The sequence below is a fragment of the Carcharodon carcharias genome, chromosome 2 (genome assembly GCF_017639515.1).
Source record: "Carcharodon carcharias isolate sCarCar2 chromosome 2, sCarCar2.pri, whole genome shotgun sequence".
NCBI classification, from domain to species: Eukaryota; Metazoa; Chordata; class Chondrichthyes; order Lamniformes; family Lamnidae; genus Carcharodon; species Carcharodon carcharias.
Genome location: NC_054468.1, coordinates 120,022,492 through 120,047,273, shown reverse-complemented (window position 1 = coordinate 120,047,273; position 24,782 = coordinate 120,022,492).

Sequence of the window (24,782 nt, the reverse complement as noted above, 5' to 3'; positions counted from 1 at the left end):
CTGATAAACAAAAGCTTTTTATAGATTCAGAAGGAAGGGACCCTACCACCTTTGGGCTTATATCCCATGCCCTAACTTGTAGCTTCTTCACAATGAGAAGAATGAGAATTTGTAAACAGCCTTGTTAGTTCAGGCATCTCTCTGCGCTCCAGCATCCACTCTTGAAAATAAGAAATATTTCATTTACATAGCATCTTTCACAACCAAAGCACTTTACAAACAATTAAATACTTTTGTTGTAATGTAGGATATGTGTCAGCCAAATTGCGCACAGCAAGCTCCCACAATGATCAGATGTGATGTTGATTGAGGCATAAATATTGGCCAGGTCACTAGGGTTATCTTGCCTGCTCTTCTATCTGGGAGGGCAAATCAGGCCTCCAGTTAACATTTCATTTGAAAGATGGCACCTTATATAGTGCAACACTCTCTCAGTACTGCACTGGAGTGTCAGCCTGGATTTTTGTGCTCAAGTCTTTGGAGTGGGACTTGAACCCATAACCTTCTAATTAGTGGTGAGGGTGTTACTAACTGAGTCAAGTTTGATAACCTTGGAGTCACCTCGGCCACTCTTCCGTATAGCTGTTTCAGCTCATTTTCTAGTAGTCACTGGGGTAACATTGCCCTTCGAGGTATATCCTCCCGTGGTAGGAGGTGAATGCTGCCTATGATTCTTTGGAATTGTTGGGTAAGTGGAAGGTAATGTTGAAGTTGCAGAAAATTTATCAAAAAAAGTTCAAGAATATTTCTTCTGATACATGAGAATAAAATATCCTTGTACACTCGGAAATATGCCTGATTGTGTTCCTTATGGGCTTGTCATTTTAAATTGTTGCATTTAATTGTGACTTTAATTGTTTAAACAATTAATTCTTAGCACAAGCATGTAATTCTCAGAATGCACCAACATCACTAGAGTTAATTTGAAAGCCAAAGATAAATATCTATCCATCCATTTGGGAAGGATGTCAAGATTCTGGGTAAGGTACAGAGGGGGTTTACCAGGATGACACCAGGGATGAGGGAGGTCAGTTACGTGGAGAGATTTTAGAATATGGTATTGTTCTCCTTAAGAGTTGAGAAGGTTCAGGGAAGATCTAATTGAGGCGTTGAAAATCATATGGGGTTTTAAAGAGCAAGTAAAGAGAAACAATTCTGTTTGACAAGTGGATTGGCAATCAGGGATCATAAATTTAAAATAATTGGCACAAGGGCTAATGGGGAAGTTAGGAGAAATTTGATCACACAGTGGGCTAGAAAAGATCTGGAATACATTACCTGAAAAGATGGTGGAATCAGATTCCAGAGAAACATTTAAAAGTCATGACATTGAAAGGACTAATTTGAAAGCAACACTCAAATTTGAATTTTGAAATTTGAAAGTCCATTGAGAAAAAGCTGGGGTGTGGACCTGAATTGGATAGCATTTTCCAAGAGCTGGCTTGGGCATGTGGGGCTAAATGGCCTTAAATCCTATTCCATAAAATTCTATGATTTTATGATTCTACATTTGATAATTGAAGAGGCAAGAAATATAAACAGAGAGAAAAAAAGCATTGAAAACACTCTAGATAAAGCAAACCAATAATGAGGAATGAAAAATTTTATTCCACTCTTTTTATCCTATGCCAATACCCTCTAGTGCTCCAAGGTCATACATTGTATAGCCAGCTGAAGGCTAAAAGCTCATTTTATTCTGTCCCAACAATGGGGTACACGGAAAATTAACAAAGTATGTTTACGCTTTTTGCGTGAATCTGACATTTAAAATAAAATTAATGTTTAAGTACCTTTGTTAAAATAATGGACAAGTTAACTAATATCACACAGTGCCATTTCAACCCCGGTCTGCCTCAAGCTCCAAGTAAGAAGACAATCCCTACTGCACCTATGTGACTCCATGTTTCACTTCTCATCTCAGTCATAGATGTGGCTTCCCTGAGTGAATTTTGCAATTGTGTGTCAAATAATCCTAAATTAAGGGCCTGAAAGAGAAATCAGGCCACCAAAAGCTTCAGGGAATATCCATTTAGATCAGTAGAGATAGGAAACCACATCATCAGACTCCTCATTACAGTATCAGTTAAGCTGGAAGCAGACTTGATATGAGATGCCAGAGAAAACAAGACATTAACCCATGGAGATCAGATGCGCAAGTAGAATGAAGAACTGTCCATCCTTCAAAGCATTAAGTACACCAGTCTGAACTACATTGAAACTCCAGGTCCCAGAGCGAAAGACTAATTAATAGCCAATACCCAAGACTTTAAAAAAATCACACCCATGATTTCATTTTAATTCATAATTATTGCTTTATTACGAAATAGTGAATCTGAAGTGGTTAAAAAAAGATGTGAAATCATGCACAAACCTATCTCTTTATTATCAGAAACATGATTTAATGGGGCATTTCCTTGAAGCTTATGCCTGGAGAGTACTTTCTTCCCTGGGAGCAACATACAGCAGAAAGGGATGGAGACATGGGTTACTATGCCTTGTTCTCTTTACATTGTCCTGGGATTTCCTGAGGAGGCGGGAGTGCCACCAACAGAGACAGGCAAAGCATTGCCATGTAAAGAACTTGGGGAGGGACATCGCCACTCCTCTGACTCATGCCTCTTCATTGATGCCAAGTTTTGAGGGGCCTGCAGAAAAGTAGCGTTTTTGTTTCTGCATGACCTGGGAGCAGCAACAAGGCTGCCAAACACAAGTTGTTGTTTTCTTCTGTAATGAGATGCTGGGGATTTTTGACAGCCCCTGGAGACCTGGTGATTACTCTTTTACAGCAACAGCTAGAGGCTTCCCACCATGGCTGCCATTGCAACACACTTTACATTTTCTTTCCAACAGGGTAGACTCTGCCAGCAAGTGTGCCTGTTCTGGGGAAGCCTCCTGACAATTTACAAACAACATTAACAGGTAAAGTAAAACCACATCATTAAAATAGGGACATATGGGAAGAGGCCATTCAGCCCCTTGAGCCTGTTCCACCACTCAATAAGATCATAGTTAATCTGTATCTTGACTCCATCCACCTGCCTTGACTCCACAAACAAAATGTATTTTTGCTGAAAAAAGAGATATGTTATCAAAGTTTTTTGTCATGTTCTCATCAGGATAGCTTGCAAGAGATTGTCAGCAGTAAAGAAGAACAACAATTTATACTGCATGAAAAGAGAGTGCTGATTGGTTGACAAGTGAACTCTGATGGAGGTGTTGCCATGGAAACCATGGAACACTATAAACCATGGTGTGGCTCACTTATGCATGCTAGAAGTCACATGTACTGATATGCAGGGCCCCCTCCTTTGCCGACAGAAGGAACATGTTCACATTTTGCACCTTTTTTCAATTAGGTGCAAAATGTGAACATGTTCCTTCTGTCGGCAAAGGAGGGGGCCCTGCGTATCAGTACATGTGACTTGGGAAACAGTCAAAAGCTTGGGAACAGTCATTGGCTGGTTCACTCCCCAGGGTAATGCCTTGACCAATCAGAGCTGACCTGCCTAGTTTGAATTTGAACAAAGCTGCGCAGTTAACTGTTCTGTGCTGCATTCTGCATGGCAACGGCTCCACCAGAATCCACTTGCCAATCAATTAGCGCTCTCTTCTCGTGCCGTATAAATTGTTCCCCTTTACTGTTGATATTTCTTGCGAGCTATCCTTATGAGTGCAAGATGAAAAGCTTTGATGGCAAGTCTCTTTATTTCAGCAAAACTCACGCTCTTTACTACCACACGAAAATGTGGTTTCTTTAGGTGTGCTCCTTCACTGCCTCCTGCCTCCAATCATGCGATTTAGAGCATCGCTGCTAAATTCTTAGATTAAAACAAAGGGGAAATGTTGAGGACTCAAGAGAAACCAGGGACCACATTGTTGATTATGTTGTTTACATTGTAAAGCACTTGAACATTCATAGAATTAGATTCTTTCCTGTTCTGGAATCAAACTCCATTCTGCTAATGTAAAGTCTGTCTAGCCTTTCAAAAAAATATACAAATCAGCTACACCAAAAGGAATTCTCTCCTCTGTTGCTCTACTCATGGAACTAAGGCAAATAAATATTGTGTTGGATTCTGCCCTATTGACCCAGGGAGCACTTAGCTTCATGATGGACCTTGACATACATGACTATCTGCTATGGCACCTACAAGAGCTCGAGATCAACCAGTAGCATTGAAGGTGGGTAGAGGTGTCTCTTTCAGTGCCATTGGCATTGAACATTCACTGGGTAGCTGACAGTTTAGATTCTCCTTTACCTCATCACAAAGATGGGAAATAGTTTGCTCATCGAGGAAGCATCTCTGATAGACTGATGCCTCTGACAAGTTTAGAAATATAATATTAAACCAAGAAATACAATACACAGACACCGAAACAAAGGATATCTTGTGGGCTTTATCTATTTCCTACTGTGTTTAGCAGGCCTGTCGAAGATAGTGAAGGAAGTGGAATTCCCTGTTTTCTTTGTGGTTAGCACCTGGTAATCTTAAATTCCAATTGAAAAAAGCACTGGAAACATCAAACCCATACGGTACCATGTGCACTACAATGTTAGCCGTATTCTCTCACTATTGATTAATGCAAATCATACCAGATGGACCAACAGGAAGGCAACCTAATAAGTGCAAATGAAAGTGGTGTCAAGAAACAGCTGAACGTGCTGGCAGCAAAGGCTGTGGGGACTGACAACATCCAGGCTCTAGTACTGAAGACTTGTGCTCCAGAACTAGCCATGCCCTTAGCCAAGCTGTCCTGGTACAGTTACAACACTGGCATCTACACAACAATGTGGAAAATTACTCAGGTATGCCCTGTCCGCAAATAGCAGGATAAATCCAACCCAGCAAATTATTGACATATCAGTCTACTCTCAGTTATCAGCAAAGTTATAGACGACGTCGTTTTTATTGCTAACAAGCTACACTTACTCAGTAATAACCTGCTCACCAACGCTCAGTTTGGATTCTGCCAGAGCCACTTAGTTCCAGATGACAACCTTTGTCCAAACACGGACAAAAAAGCTGAATTCCGGAAGTGATGTGAGATGACAGTAACTGTCCTTGACATCAGGGTAGCATCTGACTGAGAGTGGCATCAAAGAGCCCTAGCATAACTGCAGTCAATTGGAATCAAGGGGAAAACTCTCCATTGGTTGGCATCATACCTAACACAAAGGAAAGTGGTTATGGTAGTTGGAAGTGAATCATTTCAAACCCAGAATATTGCTACAGAAATTCCTTAGAGTAGTGTCCTAGACATCTTTAGCTGCTTGACCGATGATCTTTCCTCTATCATAAGGTCAGAAATTGGGATGTTTGCTGATGATTGCATTGTGTTATTAGCAAATCCTGAGATACAGAAGCAGCCCATGCCTATACACAGCAAGACCTGGACAACGTTCAGGTTTGGGCTGATAAGCAACAAGAGAGTTGCGCCACACAAGTGCCAGGAAATGACCATCTTCAACAAGAAAGAATCTAACTGCCTCCCCTTGTCATTCAATGGCATTACCATTGCTGAATCCCCCACCATCAATATCCTGGAGTTACCATTGACCAGAAACTGAACTGGACCTGCCATATAAATACTGTGGCTACAAGAAAAGGTCAGAGGCTGTGAATCCTATGGCGTCTAACTCACCTCATGACTCCCCAAAGCCTGTCCCCCATCTATAAGGCACAAGTCAGGAGTGTGATGGAATACTCCCCACTTGCCTGGATGAGTGCTGCTCCAACAACACTCCAGAAATTTGACACCATCCAGGACAAAGCAGCCTGCTTGATTGGCGCCCCATCCACAAACATTCACTCCCTCCACCACCGACGCACAGTAGCGGCAGTGTGTACCACCTACAAGATGCATTGTAACAATGCGCTGAAGTTCTTTCAACAGCACCTTCTAAACCTGCAACCTTTGCCACCTAGAAGAATAAGAGCAGTAGGTACATGGGCTGTGATTTTCAATTGCTGGTGGGGCCAGGAAGAGGTGCAGGGTGCAATTTCAAAATTGCACCTCTGGAGGGCGGAACAGGATCCTGGCACCTCGGGAATGCAATGTGATTTTCATAGGCTCACCACCACCTTCTCAAGGGCAATTATGGATAGAGAATAAGTGCTGACCTAGCCAGCGATACCCACATGCCATGGATGATTGATGGCATTGTAGTGTTACAAAACAATTTTGCACCATTGACTTCTTTTCATTGGTTTTTTTTGGAGCCTGCAAATGTGAATTTTTCCCACTGACCATGACAGATGAGTTTTCCAGCACAGCAGGCCAGACTTGAACACATAATTCAGGCTGAAACTCCCAATGCAGTACTGGGGAGTGCTGCACTGTTAGCTGTGCTGTCTTGGATAGGATTTTAAATCAAGGCTGAATCTGCTCTCTCAGATGGATATAAAAAATCCTCCTGCCAATATTTCAAAGAAGAGCAGGTGCTCATAGTCTCTGGTGTCTTGGACCAATATTTATCCCTCAACTAACATCTCTAAATAGATTATTTGGCGATCATCACATTGCTGTTTGTCGGACCTTGCTGTACACAAATTGACTGCCGCATTTCTATGTTACAACAGCAACAACACATTCAAAAGTGCATTATTGGTTGCAGAGCACTTTGGGATGACCTGCGATCATGAATGGTGCTATGTAAAGGTAATTTCTTTCTTTGCTTTATAGAAAGCTGGGTTGCTAGTGGGAATTAATGCTTTCTTTCATCTCTTGTGCCAAAGGTCAGATGCTGGCGCTGGAGCCAAGGGAAAAACTCACCCAACAAAATCATCAAAAGATAAATGTCGGCCCCATCACTAAGTCAATAGAGATTTAGTGACTATATCAATCCATTCCCCTCTCCACTAGCAGGCTCCTCGTTAGAATATCAGGAAAGATGAATACAGACTTGCTGTTAGAATGCCAGAGAAAACAAAACACAAGGCCAGAGAGATCAGATGCACGGAAAGAATTAAGAACTGTCCATCCTTCAAGGTACTAAGTGATTTTTTTTTCCAAACAAATAAAAGGTAGTTTTGGTCCTGTCACTTTATCTACAGAAGCACTATTGACCCATCAGCTGTCAGTGACAATGGAGAATGTATGAGAGGATACATACGCTATCATGCTCATCTTTAGGACAATATCGCTCGTCTCTGTTTTGTACGCAGACAAATACACCAGCCCAAAAGCTGAAATTTTCAAGCATTTGAACACTTTCATTCAGGCTGCTTCACTGAGTTATAAATTCAACTGGCCAGTTGCAATACCCTGCCCCCTCCCACCCCGCCCCCCGCCACCCTCCCCACCGCCACCTGGAAACCTGCAGGGAAAATGTAATTATTGGAGGGTATCTCATAATGACTTCACTTGTGTTGAATCTACCCTTCCAATCCTTGTGCTTTCAATTCATTGACTCTTTGCTCAGTTTATATCACACAGGGGTAGTTGCATCAGATGTATCAGTGGCATTGATTGTTGCCTAATCTTTCTGTTTGTTTTATTGATACTGTACAACAACAACTTGCATTTATATAGCACCTTTGACGTATTAAAACATCCCAGCTTCATTAACGCTGTTCTTGAGTCTATTCAGCAGCCTCATATAGAAGAAAGTTTGGCAAAAACATGTAGCCAGTCCTACATACGGACATGCGAACATACGAATTAGAGGCAGGAGTAGGCCACTCAGCCCCTCAAACCTGCTCCACCATTCAATAAGATCATAGGTGCAACCTCAATGCCACATTCCCACCTATCCCTGATAACTTTTCACCCCCTTGCTTATCAAGAATCTATCCAGCTCTGCCTCAGAAATTTTCAAAGATTTGCTTCCACCGTCTTTTGAGGAAGAGAGTTCCAAAGACTTACCAACCCTCTGAGAGAAAAAAATTCTCCACATCTCTGTCTTAAATGGGTGACCCCTAGTTCTAGATTCTCTCACAAGAGGAAACATCCTCTCCAAATCCACCCTGTACAGATCCCTCAGGATCTTATATGTTTCAATCAAGTCACCTCTTACTATTCTAAACTCCAGCGGACACAAACCTAGCCTGTCCAACCTTTCCTCATGAAACAACCTGCCCATTCCAGGTATTAGTCTGGTAAACCTTCTCTGAACTGCTTCCAAAGCATTTACATCCTTCTTTAAATAAGGAGACCAATACTGCATACGGTACTCCAGATGTGGTCTCACCAATGCCCTGTACAATTGAAGCTTAACCTCCCTATATTGTATTCAATTCCCCTCTCAATAAACAATAACATTCTATTAGCTTGCTTAATTACTTGCTGTACATGTATACTAACCTTTTGTGATTCATGCACTAGGACACCCAGATCCCTCTGTAGCTCAGAGCTCTGCAGCCTCTCACCATTTAGATAATATTCTTCTTCTTTATTCTTTCTGCCAAAATGGACCATTTCACATTTTCCCACGTTATACTCCATTTGCCAAATCTTTGCCCACTACCTTAAACTACCTATATCTCTTTGTGGCCTCTTTTTATCTCTTCACAACTTATTTTCCTACCTACCTTTGTGTCATCAGCAAATTTAGCAACCATACCTTCGGCCCCTTCATCCAAGATATTTAAATAAATTGTAAAAAGTTGAAGCCCCAGCACTGATCCCTGTGGCACACACTCATTACATCTTGCCAACCTGAAAAAGACCCATTTATGCCTGCTTTTTGCTTCCTGTTAGCCAGCCAATCTCCTACCCACACCAATATGTTACCCATTACCCCATGAGCTTTTATTTTCTGCAATAACCTTTGATGTGGCACTTTATCAAATGCCTTCTGGAAATCTAAGTACAGTACATCCACTACTTCCCCTTTACCCACAGCATATGTTACTTCTTCAGAAAATGCCAATAAATTGGTTAAACTTGATTCCCCTTTCACAAAACCAAGTTGACTCTACCTTATTACCTTGAAATTTTCTAAGTGCCCTCCTATAGTGTCTTTAATAATAGCTTCTAAGCTTTTCTCTTTGACAGGTGACCTGTAGTTTCCTGCTTTCTGTCTCCTTCCCTTTTTGAATAAAGGAGTTGCATTTGCTATTTTCCAATCTAATGGAGTGTTCTCTGAATCTAGGGAATTTTGGAAAATTAAAACCAACGTGTCAGCTATCTCAGTAGCCACTTCTTTTAAAACCCTAGGATGAAGTCCAACAGCACCCAGGGAGTTGTCAGCCCACAGCTCTAACAATTATGTTCACTACTAATTCCCTGGTGGTTGTAATTTTCCTGAATTCCTCCCTCCTTTCCATTTCTTGATTTACAGCTATTCCTGCTCCTACTTAATTCACCTCCTCAAATACAAAGTGAGGAAAGATTTTATTCTCACTAGTTAATGCCCTGGCCCTCACACCTGCACAGTTCCTTTTGACTAGTTAATTTCTAATTAGTCTAGTAATAATCAGTTATCATACTAGGAGCATGAGTAATTATTTATCCGAGTCACACTAGCTCAGGATATTTTGATGCATCTTGTTCACCATTATTATCCTACATCTTTCACTGAGTATGCAGTGTTTTCCAGTTGGGAATAATATCCTGGAAGTTTGATTTATGACTATCTAACTGAAACAATTTGGACCTGGGTTTAGGGAGCACAATATCAAAATTTGCTGATGACAAGAGGGTGAAAGGTTATCAAGGGTAGGCAGGACTGTGGAGTTAAGGTTACAATCAAATCAGCTATGATGTTATTGAATGACGGAGCAGACTTGAAGGGCTGAGTGGCCTACTCCTACTCCTAATTTGTATGTTTGTATCAATCAAATGTAGTAGAGTTTGGTCTAGCAGCAAGGAAGCTTATAAAAGACTTCAGGTCGACATGAACAAGTTAGTGGAATGCAAATGCAATTTAACCTGAGAATTCTGAGCAATGAATTTTTGAAGGAAAGGGAGGCTAAACTCAACGCAAACATACTGAAAGGTATGGGTCTAGATCCTCCAAACCCAGTGGCAACAAAGGCGGTCCAACAGCACCTTCCTCTCCCAAGCCAACTTGCCCAGCATTGAGCTGTTAATCCCCCAAATCCAGCTCCACTGGGTGGAACAGTTCATTTATATGCCTGATATCAGACTCCCAAAGCAATTGTTCTACTTGGAACTTGATCGAGGCAGGAGACCCCCAGGCGGACAGTGAAGCAGTTTGGGAATGTCCTCAAAGCATCCCTGAAGCGGTCAAACATCCCTCTGACTCATGGGAGTACCCTCACTTGTGATCAACAAAAAGGAGAAGGTTCATTCAGGAATGAAGGCAATGAGCAGATTGAGAGACTTCATTGGGAGTGTGCAGGGGCAAAGCCACAGTGTCAGAGAGAGTGCTCAAACCTCCAAAGGACTAACTAACCTGGCCTTCCAAGCACCCCACGTGGCAGGCTCTGCTGATTGTGCATTGGACTTATCAGCCATCTCAGAACCAATCAAACTGGAGTGGAAGCAAGTCATCCTCGATCCTGAGGGACTGCCTAAGAAGAAGGGACTGAAAGGTGTGTATTAATAGAGACTTGGAGGTGCAAACACATGCTTCCTTGAAATGACAAGCACAAGTCAGGGTTTTATAACTAGCACGATAGAGCACAATAGCAAAGAGGTTAGGATAAATTTGACCAAAGCAATGGTTGTCCCAATAGGAGTATGGAGCACAGAATTTGGTGCCCTACTGTAGACGATGCATTAAATTAACAGGAAACACTCAATGTGCATTCACCAGGTTGATAGCATGAATGGGAATCCCTAATTAAAATATTGAGACTATTTCCACTGGAATAAAGAAGGCTTTGAGAAGGCTTAATGAAGTTTTTTTAAAATGATGAAGGGATTGATAATTTGAAGACAGTGAGACTATTTCCTCTGTTTGAGTGTTTAGTGACCAGGCAACATGGAGAATTTTCATAGAATCATTAGGGAAAGACTGTTTCTTCTCACTGGGGAATCACTTAATGTAAATGCCCGAGACTCTCCAATGGGGTTGGGTGTAACTGGCAAGGGCAGAGGAGACCAGCTCTGTCATGGTAATGGCAGTGGAGCGGGCTTGCTGGTTTTTGGGGTCACCATTGTTAATTGTATATTGTGTGTTTCATCACATGCAGGAGGCAACTGGGGATTCATTTGTGCTCCTATAAATAGGCACAGACTGAAACAGTGGTTGTTGGGCTAGGAGGTGTGTGTTTGCAATATGTACCTCAGTAAATAAAAGCATATGAAGTCAATAGATTAGGCACCATTTCTATCCTTCTCTGCCCAGGCTTTCTGGAATAAAACAACTTTCCCAGTTATACAAGAGATGCTACTTTCTATTCTGTGACTCTCTATAGGATAGCTTGATACCAAAATATTTTCAAAGAATAGTTATATCTTCACATGGATTACCTAGAGTTTCATATCAGCTTCCAAATTTCCTGCTCCAGGATGGTTTTAGACTATCCTATGTTTGTTTCCATGTCTATCTAGTTCTAAGCATTCTTGCCTTTGCCTCATTTTTTGCAGAATCTGTCATCAATCAATTTTGTGTCTCTGAATCCCCGCAGAACTGGATTATACCTTGTTTATATCAATCCTTGTGCACAGAAATTTTGCAAAAACATGGCACCTATCTCGGTTGCCACGCTGATGCCCTTGTTTGTGCCAATAGGCTTTCTGAGGCTGACTTGGATTTCTTCTCTCGATTTTATAGGTGACAGTCTGTTGTTTGATCAGCTAAATACTGAGTTAATCTCTTCTATTTGATGTGGGTTTTGTTTTGCATGCAACTTTAACTTGTAACCTATTACCTTGTTCTGTGCTCAACCAGGGATTTCAAAACAAAGTCAAAACATTTCCATAAAAGCAAAATACTCTGGATGCTGGAGATTGGAAATAAAAACAGAAAGTGCTGGAAAGACTCAATAGGTCTGGCAGCATCTGTGGAACTTCCAAAGAAGAGTCATATTGGATTTGAAATGTTAACTCTGTTTCTCTCTCCACAGTTGCTGCCAGACTTGCTGCATTTTTCCAGCACTTTCTGTTTTTATTTCAAAACATTTCCACTTTTGCATACTTTCTGTCAGATATTGTCTTATGATTGGAAACCATAAAATGCAGGAAAATGTGTAGAAGATCCATCGGTATATGGGTGAGAAAGTGAGGGACTTTTACAATGTGTCTGTGCTGAAGCTGGTGGTGCATTACATACAAAGTATGGGCCCATTTTTCCTTGTTGGACGCTTTGTGTATCCTGCATTTTCTGGTTTTATTTCAGATTTCCTTTTTGAACTAGGCTTTTATTTTACATTTATTGTTTGTTTACAAAAATGGAAAATGAGTTTAGAATAGGTCTGCCTTCCATTTGGTAGACCTGAGGATAGATTTTCCAATTTATGGCACCTTGGCAATGATTAGTTCCCAGGTGAAAGAAGGAGGATAAAGGACAGAAGCCCTTTATATCTAGCCGTTGCCAACTATGCCTGTAGCAGCCTTAGCCAACCAAACAGCTTTTTTAGTTCTGAAGAAGAGTCACATGGACTCGAAACATTAACTCTGTCTTTCTCTCCACAGATGCTGTCAGACCTGCTGAGTTCTTCCAGCAATTTTTGTTTTTGTTTCAGATTTCCAGCATTCGCAGCATTTTGTTTTTAGCCTTTTTATCCGATCTCCAATATTTTTATAGTTAAAGCAACATAGGTGTTCAAACAAAATGACCATTGTAATGGTGCCTAGGATTTTCTTCCCTTTCTTGCTTGCATCAGTGTCCAGAATATTAAGATTTTAATTCCCGGAGGCTCTGGGATAATGGTTACATCAAAGCTACATCTCCACTTATGATGCTGGGATTTCCTCAACATCTCTAGCATCAATGGGCCGCTGCTTGGGTTAGATGTTGGTTGCAATGTTAGACTGCAATACACTTTTCTCATCAGTTAGGTCACTGGAGATCTCCAGTAGAAGAATTAGCTGAAAGAAGCATTGACTACAATGGAAACAGTGCAACATTGGCAGATGCAATGTGTATGTAATGCCGTCTGTTTCATGCTACAGCTTAAGATGACTCTCACTCCACTTACTTTGGAGTTCCTACTCCCCCTCTACCAACATGCCCCACCCCCACCCCCCCACCCCTGGCCTCCCCCTTACTCCTCCCCCACTCCAACCTGAATGATTTCTGGAATTACTGCCTTCCTGTTTTCTGCTTGCATCCCAGCAATAGGACCCATCTAGAGTGTGGTGTCCCCATCAGGAGTATGCTAAGAAGGTGAAACTTGGCTGTATCTCACCTCTGATAGATACCTTACGAATGACACACCTGTCCGGCACTCAGCAAGAAAGTCCACCCAGGGGTACTTTGTGTCTAAATCAACGCCCAAGGGTGCTGCCAGGATCTGAAAGAAGGCTAAACCTTGCCTGGTATCATATGCACCTGAGTTTATAAGCTGTGAGCTGGGGCTAACAAGCATGTTCAGCCTGGTAAAAATAAGTTCTGGGATAGTGGATCACCATTTCTTCCTTTTGCAGGAGCCTTTGGTGCCAATGTGAGAAACTTGATAAGACTAGTGTAGCTAATATATATGGACCCATCATAACAACCTTGTACCCAGTAGAAATATTTACATATAACATATAAGGACCCATCATAACAACCTTGTACCCAGTTGAAATATATACATATAACATATATAGACCCATCATAACAACCTTGTGCCCAGTAGAAATATATACATATAATATATATGGTCCCATCATAACAACCTTGTACCCAGTGGAAATATATACATATAATATATATGGACACATCATAGCATATATAATATGTATGGACCCATCATAGCAACCTTATGCCCAGTGGAAATATATATATATAATATATATGGACACATCATAGCATATATAATATGTATGGACCCATCATAGCAACCTTATGCCCAGTGGAAATATATATATAGAATATATATGGACACATCATAGCATATATAATATGTATGGACCCATCATAGCAACCTTGTACCCATGGAAAGAATACACATGTGCAATGTTTGATGTGTGAAAATAAATGATCTACCAAAGGTCAGCTAGCTTTTCCCCCTACTGGTAGCCATGCCTTCAGCTGCTTGAGCTCCAAGCTCTGGAATTCCCTCCCTAATTCTCTCTGCCTCTCTACCTTGCTTTCCTACTTTAACATGCTCCGTAAAAACTACCTCTTTGACCAAGCTTTTGGTCACCTGTCCTAATATCCCCCATTGTGCCTCTGTATCAAATTTTGTTTTGATCATCCCTCCTGTGAAGCACCTTGAGATTGTTCCATTATGCCAAAGGCGCTATACAAATGCAAGCTTTTGTTGTTGCTACTGTTACAACATCAGCCATTCTCATTGTTTGACATTACTACTGGTTCAATGTTTTGTCGCTAAAAGGGCTTTCTCATAGGTGATTGAAGGGAAAAAGGAAGTTTTTAACAGATTGATTCTCCCTTTTAAATGACTACATTAATGTGTCGGTGTAAACTTTGCAGACCATCTCCCAGTGAAACCATTGATCTTCCCATCCTGTGGGCCACGTGCCTTTTGGGGATTCTTCTGATGTCTTTCCAGTGATGGAAGATGTCTTGCCTGATTGGTGGCTTGTGCTTTATTGTGACAGAGTGACGGAGAAGGTGATTATCTGGCCGGGTGTTTGATTCTAAACTGAGTCTGTAATGGGCTTTCTCACATGGTTCAGTGAGGGTCAGCTTTCACTATTAGCATCAATGTTTGATACAGTCCATTTCATTTCATTTGCTGAACTAAAGCTCTGTTTCCTACTTTGGAAGTTGGTAAATTGTAACATTCACCAAGTTTTCAACATATTGAGAAGAACAGACAGGTAGAGAGAGAGAAACTATTTCCGCTGGGTTGGCAGGGGGTCGCGAGGACTGGAGGATACAGTCTAAATGTTAGATCTAGACCTATCGGGAGTGAAATTAGAAACACTTCTGCACACAAAGCTTGGTAGAATTTTGAAACTTCCTTTGGAAAACAGCAATTGATGCTAGATCAATTGTTAATTTTAAATCTGAGATTAATAGATTTTTGTTAACCAGCACTATTAAGGTTTATGGGGCAAAGCACGGCTAGGTCACAGCTCAGCCTTGATCTCATTAAACAGCTGAACAGGCTCTTTGGGCTGAATGGCCTCCTCCTGCACATACGTTCGCTGCTGAGTTGTGATTTGACGGATAATGGGTGTCACTTTATATTGCAGGCAGGAAACTTCTCTGTTGTTTTGTGCTCGTAAATCAGGCACTTGCTTGAACACTTCCACCTAATAGGTAAAACCAGCTATGTGTCCAATAACGATTAAAAATGAATGACACCTCAAATGGTAGGACACTCTGCAACTATAGGAATTCATAGGTGAAAGCTGGTAGTAGAGGACTACAATGAGAGGGCGAAAACCCTGATCCAGATGCAGTAATCAGTCTCAAAATAAACTTTAAACCCTACTTTGGGCACCCGGGGTACTTTGCTGAAGAATTCTTGGCAAAGTTTGGATGATTCAGAGGGTGTTTCTTTCAAGAAAATTGTTTTTTTCCTTCAGATCTACTTTGTCCAGATCATATCTAAGTAATGCTTCATTGATTTGCACACTGCCATGTTTTATAAACCTTTGACATTGATGGAAGGGGTCAACTAACAAGTATGTGGATTTTTATATCCGTTATAAAAATGCTATTTTTTTTACTGTCGTGTGCTAAGCAATTTTCAAGTGATGGGGCCTAAGTGCTCCTGCTGACTGGAAAACTATCATGCAAAAGTATCCATATTATTTGTGTTCTGGGGATGAAATGAGCAATGTCTCTCTGAATCACCCTTGGCCCTGGAGGGAGGAGGATTCTCCACTCATCTGCTATGTACTGAGGTATTTCTGACCAGACTTTGAATTTGGATAAGCTGAAACTTAAGGTGCCCTGCATCCAAAGTTTAAATGAATTCAAAAAATCTACACACACAGGTTATGCTTTCTATCTACCAGCGTTGAATGACAGTGATATCAAATGTCTACTAGTGAACATTCTATAAAATAGGTGGTGGTATTCAGCACAAAACAACAAAAACTTGCATTTATACAGTGCCTTTAATGTAGTTAAAAAGCCCTACAGCACTTCACAGCAGCAATTATCGAAGAAAATTTGACACATGTAAGGAGATATTAGAACTGCTGAACAAGAGCCTGGTCGGAGAGGTGGGTCTGCGCTGTTGAGCTCTTTATAAAGTTCAGACAGATTTGATCAGTTCCTATTTTAAATTTAAAATGAGGCGCTCTGGTTTGTATGAACCAATCAGTGCCATTTTGCTTCAATTTTCAACCATGTGAATGAAAGCTGGTAGCTGACAGGCAAAGCAGAGATTAATATTTGACTCTGTAGTTTACCAGGCAGAGGCTTGCCCTGTAAATTAAAACCCATTCCCTATCAATATTGTGAAATTTGTGCACCAGAAACAGTCTGAGAAGTAAAGTGATTACCCTCACAACAAGCATGGAATAACAACTGAGAACAAAATTAAAAATGTCCAAACTGTCATCAGATTTTTAGATTGTGTAGCAATAGACTGCACACAGGATGATTCATGACTCATACTGAGTTTATAAAAACATTGATGCAGTTCATCAGAGAGGCAGACTGATGGAACACTAGGGAACATTTGAGACAGGAAGTCAGGTTCTGGGATAATACTAATGGAGTTACTCCTTCCCATTAAGAAAAACAGTGGGAGGACGAGCAACCAATCGCTTCTCAATTCAACGAAAAGCACTGTGTTTGTGAAATGTTATCAAAATAAACAGAATGCATCAATCAGCTAAATTTGAACTGAGCATAATACAGGAAAATTTGCAATCCTGCAAACTTTAATCAGGCACAGAAACTGGAAAATGAATGACTGAGTCCTCTGAAAAAAGAATTGGAAACTGTTGTGTGATTAGTTAGCGATGTCAACAAGGTAATAACTGAATATTGAGATGTTAGTTTAACTAATTTTTGCTGAGTTTCACAAACATGATGACAACAAGGCTGCAATTTGAGAATTACAGCAGACGCTTGCAGCCGATGTAAACTTTAAGGAGTTTCTGGAATTCATTTGAAAGTAATGCAAACAGGAAAGTAATGAAAACTACCACAAGGAGTAATTGAGGAGAATTATGTAGGTGCATTTAAGAGAATGCTAGATAAATGCATGTGGGAGAAAGATCTAGAAGATTTTCTAGAATCAAATCAAACTGAATAATGGCTTTAAGATCTTACTTAATCACAACTTCTTTACGTATTATGATAGCACTATAATTCCATTAGCAAGCATAGTCCCTGAAACAAAAACAGAAAATGTTAGAAAAACTCAGCAGGTCTAACAGCATCTGTGGAGAGAAAAACAAAGTTAACGTTTTGAGTCCGTATGGCTCTTCTTCATAGTCCCTGAACTTTACTCTAGATTCCATAATGGCACTGCAATGAAGTTGCGGTGTTATACTAGATTTGATCATGGGAAGAAGAGAGAGAGAACCTGGCTACCAATGTGGGTATATGTACAATGAAGGCACATTACCTAAGCCATTCATTGGAATATTATTTCTAGGAGAGGAAATCAAGGATCAAATGCAATTAATGTATTTCTGGAAAACAATATGGTTTCCTCATGATTAGGTGTTTCATTGCAAATGGAAAATAAGGAATTGGCATTGATATAGATTTAAAACACATTACTGAACATAACTAGGAGAACTCCAGAGCTGGACACAAGAGATCAACAGATGTACAGATTTTTGGACTTTAAGGGAATTGGGGGTAGCTCAGGAAAGTGGTGTTGAGGTAGCTATGATCTTATTGAATAGTGAAGTAGGTTCGGTGGACTGTATGACCTGCCCTTGCTCCAGTTTCTTATGTCCTAGTGCACTATAGCATGGCCAGCTTTCTCCAACACAACCCCCACCTCAAATCCTGACTCAAAAGAATTGCATGAATGTTCCTGCAAATTTGCCCAATCTGATACGATTCCACCATCCATCCCCCATATCCTTCCTTCCTCCATCATCCTCTGTTCCCCAATTCTTGTGAAAGCATGCTGGCGAGCTTTAATTGACAGCTCATGTGTCCAACATGCCGGAGCCATGTTTTGTCTAGCAAGTGAATCCAAGGCGATGAGGAGCAGATAGCCCAACTTGCACACATACCAGAAATCAGTGTCTGAGCATGAGGGGGAAGGAATCGGAACCTGAAATGCAAATAATTAGAGTAGTCACACAAAATATATTACAAATTGCATTCTATTATGCTTCTCAATGTCTAGTAAGTCCAGTACAGAGATTGGGAAGGTCAAATTATTACATATTACAGCACATGAGGTTCGGGAAGTGTTTCCATTCATGTGACTAACTTTTTTGACCAACTTTCGGCTCTACACAATTAAAATATTATTATATTAGGATATATTTCACGATTGTAATCTAAAGACAAGGGCTGGGTTTTCTGGCCTCCTGACAAGGTGTTTGAGGCAGCGAAACCTGCAAAATGCCTTGGGCTTCATGCCCATCACCTCTCTGTTCACCCCTGCCCCCACTGCACTTTTATCTGTGGCAGGAGAGGAGTTGGACAGCTAGCCCACCCATGCCCCCCGCCATGGACCAATTAATGGCCACTTAAGGGCCTCATCCCGCCAACTCCATTGTTGAGCAGCACCTTCCAAACCCGCAAGCTCTACCACCTAGAAGGACAAGAGCAGCGGATGCATGGGAGCACAACCACCTGCAAGTCGCCCCTCCAAACCACTCACCATCCTGAGTTGGAACTTATGTCGCCGCTCCTTCACTGTCGCTGGGTCAAAATCCTGGAACTCCTTTCCAGGGTGTACCTACACCACGTGAACTGCAGCAGTTCAGGAAGGCAGCTCGCCACCACCTTCTCAAGGGCAATTAGGAATGGGCAATAATTGCCCACATCTCACGAATGAATATTAAAAAAATCAGCGGTGGGAGACACCCAAGTCAAATGCCCAGCCTGGCAGCTTTTACTGTATGGGCTGGGGGTGCCCCCTCGATGGGCCCTCTGGCTTTTGAGCCTGGCCCCTGGTGATACCCTCACCCATTACAGCCCCCCCTGCCCCCCCCCCCCCCCCCCCCCCCCCCCCCCCCCCCCACCAGTTGGATCCATGCGGGGAAACCTGACATTTTCACTTGGGGCAAGTGGTCCCTTAAATCCAGCCCTATCAATTTGCAATATTAGATTTTATAGCCTGTTTAACTAAATTACTTTGAACATGGTGACATCTCTGTTAAACTCATGGACAAAGATGTCCACTAGTATCTCAATCAATGAGTTCTAGCTTTACATTTTGATATCTTAGCGTCAGTTGAAAGTATGAATATCAATGATGCCCATTGCAACATGACTGAACAGTCACCAACTACGCCACTTGGGAAGCTGAGACAAGGAATGGAATCGTACTTTTCCCACTGCAACAAAATTCTCACAATGTCATTGTGCTCTTTAGTATAACAAAGAATGGTTTGCTCAGCATTATCACGCTTAACACAAGTGTCAATAGGCATTCGGCCACCAATCCCCAAATGAAAGATGTGAGCTCGACCAGTGAGTTAAGTTGGAGAGCTAATTAGTGATGAAGAAATGATCACCAATTTAGGTATTTCTTTTTTACTAATTCCACCACGATAGGCAGATTAAAAAGATTTTATGTATTATATATCTAAATAGATAGAGAGAGAGAGATAGAGAGAATGAAATAGATAGAGAGATATAGATAGAGAGAGAAAGAACAAGATTTGATCTGACCCTTAGGGATAAATTCCCCACAACATTATGAAATGATTTTGTGTTTTTGCAGCATTGTCCGTTGGGAATTTCTGCAATAAAAATGCCAGGCAGATGACTGTGCACAGAATATCAGATGAGTGTTTTCCAGAAATACTTATTCACAGAGCTCAGCTGGGAGAGAAAGAAAACACCTCACATAGGTGAACTCAGAACCTGGAAGAGGAAGATCCCGTTCCTAAGAATAATTGATGAGCAGGACATCAAGGCTGCCTCAGGAAACTTACTGGCCCTTTGTAAGAGAGTGCGTAAAGTGCATTCCACTCAAATATACACTTCCAGCAACCAAACTCACTAATCATACATGGGGTTATTCATACCCTGCACAGACAAATTTATTGGATAGGAACATAACTGGGAGAATAGAAGTTAAGATATTAAGATGCTCCTCATTTATTTCCTGCTATTACTTGCCATCCTCATATCATGTCCAAGATTGGCATCAGCAGCATCATTAAAAAAATCCCCCTCTCTTTTAATAAAGAGGTTTGATCTTATAATTATTGCTCATTCTGCTGCCTTTTCTGTGGTTGATTTGTATGCTATCGTTTAGTCCCACACTGAAATGTTAAGAATGGAATTACAAAAAAAAACTGTTGGTTAATTATCCCTTTGAACATCAAATCAAAATTGCTTGGTTAGTCGAATGCTGTGATATTAAACTGTCATAATATTGTTGTCGTGTAACGAGGGGTAAACACTCGACTTAAAAACTCAACTCAGGGCAACATGTATGCCAGGAATGCTCACTTCACCGCTGAGCACACAGAAGCCTTGGTGAGCTTGCTTGAGCTTTGCTGATGTCCTTTTGGCCCTATGACTAAGAGCAATAGTCAACAAATGTTGGAAATCAGTGATTGATGGCCGTGTATTTATAGTCCATTTAGATGAAAGGCCAATCATACCAGCAAGCAACCCTCAAGGTCCTGCAGGACGATGCATATTCATCTGATTTCCCCCCGCTGTACTTGATCCTGTTTGAAGTGTAGTAGATTAAGGAGAAAAATGATTGGGGTAGAGCTAGATTGGGAACAAAGTACCTGGATTTGGTCACTGATAAAGTCCCTTTGCTGAAGCATAGCTCAGCATTGCTCGGTTCAAGCATGTAGAGGAACAACGGCCAAAAAAAAGGAGTCCTCCGTGTTACCATGTGGCCCTGGTGTTTTCAGATTAAGCGAGGGATTAAGGCATTTTACTCGTCAACTTGAGATGCTTTGTTAGGAACTGGAGAGACTTGAGCTCCTTTGTTCTTAAACCACATGTTAGTAAAAACCAAATGGGCATTTAATCCTGACAGACAGCAGAACTTGACATCAATTTGTCCCCTGAGAGGTGACCAGCAGTTTGGGCATTTTTTCTCTCTCTGTGACTGACTAACTGTTGTTTCTTGTGTGTGTGTTTCTTTGTGTCTTGATGCCTGTGCTGTCCGTACACACAGTCGTGGTCTTACTCGCAATAATTCACTACTGCCAGTGGATTGATTAACAGTTTTATAGACCAAAACACACATTTAATGTTAAAAAAAATAAAACATTAAGTGTCATACCATTTCATAAATAGGGCTAAAATATGTTATTACTTACCACAGATCAAAAAGATCTATAAAGGTAAAATAAAACAGACTATATATTTTTAACAGAGCTGCTCTCTGCTTTCCAAGTAATAATGAAACTCTTTCCTCCTTCTCACAGTTTGAAAACTACAATTTTCCTGCACTCTCCAAAGAGTTTAATTCCCTCTAGTAGCACGCTGATTAATGAGTTTACATAAAATTTCTTTGTGTGGTATTTTGCCGCTGTTGTTAACCTATTTAAAATAAGCAGTTTAACAGCTGTGTTAAAGTAATGCATAAAGGAACTTTACGTGACTGTGTTAACCAGTGTGCTACCATGAGACAGCAAGAACCCCCTTAGAAGTTTCACTAAAGTGTACGCACTGATTGAAATTGTGTGGTTCCCATTTCATTCCAGGTGTGCTGGAACATGCTTATGCAACATTGTCATTTAAAAAATAATCTTCCCCCTTTGCTGTGGCTCCATCTTATCTAATGGCACCATGGCTGCTGACAGTTCTCTTGTATGAACCTACCAGAGCAACTGGGAGTGGGGTATTTGATTGGTGGGGGGTGGGGGGGTGGTGAGGAGGAGGAAGCCACAGCCGAACCCAAAAGGCAAAACATTGAGGATGCCGGGAATCTGAAATATAAACAGAAAACGTTGGAAACACTCAGCAGGTCAGGCAGCATCTATCAAACTCAAGATCTGTCAAACAGTAGAGCCCAAACCCACCTCGACCCGCCATCCATTCTCCAGCAGGAGTCATTGGGACAGAAAACTTGCCCGAAATATTTTCTTCTATTTCCTCATCCTTCCTCCCTGCTGTTAATTGTGAAATTCAGTGACTGCGAACAGCTGATCAACATAGGCAAGGATGAGGCCAGGGATTATTTCAGGGCTGCGTTATGTATTATAGCTCGTGTCGTGGCCGATGCTGGAAAAACCTTTTAAACACAGAGGAGCAGAAGGGGAAAAAAAGTCTTGCATTTTACAGTGCATTTTGCGACCATAGGATATCTCAAAATGCTTTACAACCACTGAAGTATTTTTGAAGTGCAGTCACTCTTGTAATGTAGGAGACTCAGCAAGCAATTTGTGCACAGCAAGCTCCCACATGCAGCAGTGTGATAATGGCAGACAATATGATTTTGTGATGAGGGATAAATATTGACCAGGACACTGGGGACAACACCCCTTCGGAATCGTGGCCATGAAATCTTTTACGTCCACCTGAGAGGATAGATAAAGCCTTGGTTTAGCATTTTATCCAAAAACAGCACCTCTAACAGTGCAGCACTCACTCAGTGCTGAACTGGAATGTCAGCTTTATGAATTTTGTGCTCAAATCCTGGAGTTGGACTTAAACCCACAAGCTTCTGACTCGGAGGGAAAAGTGCTACCAGCTGAATTACGGTTGACAAGTAGGCTTAAGTCATACCAACCTGAACTGGGGTTATAAAAAGAGTTCTCCAGGTGACCATGTTCTTTCTGAGCAATTTAGCGAAAGTGAAAAGACCTTATAAGAATAATTAGAGGCAAAGCCCCAAACTGACTGGCTGAAAATCTGTGATTTGTGTACCTTGATTGTGTTACTGTTTGTTGTTGCTTCCTAATGGGAGTTTATTTATTCCTGAATCAGTTGTTTTACAAATAAAAGAAAAAAAAATGAATCTTCTTTGTCGATAATTGCCACAGCAAAAGAATAAAGAAAACAGAAAAATGCAGTGAAATTTATGACCTAACATTCCTTCGGGGTCGGGTAATTTATCAAATCCCTTGCTTCTGGTTTCAATTATGCAGCTATCGAGAAAGTCACCTATTTTAGCAGGTTCATTTGCCTCAGTAGGGAATGTAAGGGTTTTGGTTTTAATGCTTCACCTCGCATGCAGTTGATCCCTTTTCTGTGCAAGACTTTTGCAAAACATTGACCCGTGGCTGAAAGAAAGTGTACAGTGCTGCAGCCCCTCCAGGCTGGCCTTCCAATTTCATCTCCACAGAAGTTAGCTTGCAGTGACTGTGGTAGAGTGGTGATAAATCCCATTTTTATGGCTGAGGAATTCCAGCCTCTTTGCAGAGCTGACAATTCCCCACCTCCTCATGCCCATTTGGACAGTTTCAGAGCTGGACTCATCTGGATCTGTTTAGCACTGGACCTGCCTGTATCTGATCCGAAAGAGCAGGTCAAGATAAAGGAGAGAAGGGCTGAGGAAACAAGGTGATGTGCAAGGCAGAAAAGAAAATGAGCAAAGGGTTTCCAGTAAAAAACATGAGTACATGCCAACTACTGAAGCAAGCAATTAAACAGACCCCATCCTCACTTGTCCCAACTTTCCTCAGCAGTGTTTATAAAACTATCGGACACCAGATCCCCACAATGTACATTAGTCATAGGGGGCAAATGTCACCTTCACTAAAAGTTCCACATAGCCTATTAAAAAACCCTACTTGCTGTTACAAAGTAAATACTTTTTATAGTCTCGTAAAAAGAGTAGAAGGGTTTGTGCCACTTTTAAAGAAAAAATATTGGATTTCGTAAAAGTGAATGTTGAGTTTTCATATTCTTTCCTTTCTTCTGTGCTTTGGGGCTGGAAGGTCGGGGGCGGGGAGCTGGGGGTGAGCGGGAATGTGGGAATTCTGTTCTTTCTTTTCTGTACCAGTCAGATATAGTCTAACAAAGTGGAGGGAACTTATAAATCATCGAGGGTTCAAAGAGTAGAAATACTTATTCTGTCACCTGTCTGATTCTCTGAGGACAGTGGTAAGGTATTCCCAGAACAACAAAATAGTCATTTTGATCCATTGTGGACCTCTCTATAACATAAGAATTAAGAACAGGAGTAGGCCATTTGGCCCTTCGAGTCTTCCCTGCCATTGAATAAGATCCTGGCTGATTTTCTATTTTCCTGCACTATCCCCATGTCCCTTAATTCTCTTAACACCCAAAAATCTATCAATCACAGTCTTAAATATACTCAGTGACGGAGCATATAAAGCTCTCTGGGCTGGAGAATTCCAAAGATTCACAACCCTCTGAAATGTCTCCTCATCTCAGTCCTAAATGGCCAACTCTTTACATTGATCCAGTGTTCTAGATTCCCCAAATAGGGAAAACATTTTCTCAGCACCTACCCCTTAAGAATTTATACATTTCAATGAGATCACCTCTCTCGTTCTAAAGTCCAGGGATTATAGGCCAAGCCTACCCACTCACTCCTCAAAGAACAATCCCCTTATTCCAGCAACCAGTCTAGTGAACCTTTGTTGCATTTTCTATGAGGAGGAAACATTTTTGAAGTTCACTATGTTTAGAGTTAGAAGCTCAGAGAATCCCCTGTTGAATTAATGTCAGAAATAGTGATTGGCATTGTATTAAACAGCGTGGGTCA